This window comes from Aplysia californica, unplaced genomic scaffold (genome assembly GCF_000002075.1).
Source record: "Aplysia californica isolate F4 #8 unplaced genomic scaffold, AplCal3.0 scaffold01006, whole genome shotgun sequence".
NCBI lineage: Eukaryota > Metazoa > Mollusca > Gastropoda > Aplysiida > Aplysiidae > Aplysia > Aplysia californica.
Genome location: NW_004798276.1, coordinates 122820 through 124366, shown reverse-complemented (window position 1 = coordinate 124366; position 1547 = coordinate 122820).

Here is a 1547-nt window from a genome sequence, read left to right as displayed (position 1 = left end):
CACACACATACACACACACACAAACGCGCGCGCGCGCGCGCACGCGCACACACACACACACACACACACACACACAGCCTGCTAGGTCAATTTTGGTCGACGGTCTTGGCCTACGCGCTTACGTTTCAGGTTCGAAGCCATTCATTTAGGGTCTGATTTTTATCTTCTATTTCTTTGAATCTTTTTCATGCCTTCCGAACGTGCTCACAGGGTGCCGAGAGCTCCACCTTCACAGGGACTTTGAATGTGTCGAAAAAGGGTATCAAATCTCACTGTTAGAAATTGAAGAAAACTTTACCATTAGTCGTGCGTCATGTCGAGAAAGTGTAAGAAGGCTGTCTTTACCGCAATTGCACACTAATTTAATCCTAAAAATAATAACGTTAATAATAATAATAAAAATGGAAAAGGTAATGATAATGATAGTATTAGTAATGTTATGGCATTTCTCTATTGCGATCAACCCCGATAAAAGAACACAGGTTCTGAGTGCTTTCTCTCTTAAATTGCCAGGCAATGCGTTTCAGATTACGGGGTCATGAAATGCAAATGCCATTTTACCCATTGTTTTCAGTTTTATTGATGGAAAAAGTGCACTGTAACTTCTATTTGTGAGCTGATATCAGCTTCATAGTGCTGCGAGTGACGCCGTCGAATCCTTCCCCAAAACACAACTTACCTCGATTTTTCCTTATAAAGACAGCAACACTCAAACTAAGTGGGTGGTTGGTGGGTGCTCTGGTCTGGTTAGCTCCTTCCTTCCTATCAAACATCTGTCGTCTTTATCTATCTTCCTTCTTTTTGCGTTTGTTACTCTCTTGGAACACCTCTAATCTTTGGTACTTATATATGACCTAATTGTGTTGCAAGTGCCTTAAAATGCTACTGAAACAGAACAAACTATATAAACTGTTTATTGCACGTGACTTGCACGTGACTTGTCTGATAAAACAGAGTAAGAGACCTGCCTGGTCCTATCACTATCAGAGCTATTTTATGAACAAATTCCCCCGGGGCATTTTATAGAAGAGCTGATGTGTAATAAAGTAATACGACATATAACATGTAAATAATATACACAGAGTGTCTACATACTGGCATACGAGCCACCCCACCAACCCACTCTTTCAACTTCCTTACCCGCGCATACCCCAACAGTTACGGTCAGTGTATTTTAGCCCTATACAGTCGAACCTGCTCTAACAGCCACCTGTATAAGACAATCACCTTTCACACTGCTACTTCCCATTTACGTACTTGCATATTTTGTACATTATAATGACACTGTTGGAGACAGCTCAATTTTCTCCTCGACAAGGGGTGGCCGTCTTTGACTGTTTTGACTGTTTTTAGAAGTTCAAAATGAGTTGTCAAGCGTTAGATTGCAGTTGCCAAGTTCCTGGGAAAACCGACACGTGACAATGCTTTGAGTAGGTGACAGGGGGGCAGGAGCACGTTATTCAAATTAATGCAAATTTCTCAATAAATGCTTTTACTAACTGGCAAACTCTCCAACCCCACCCCTTCCCTACCACTTTCCCACCACT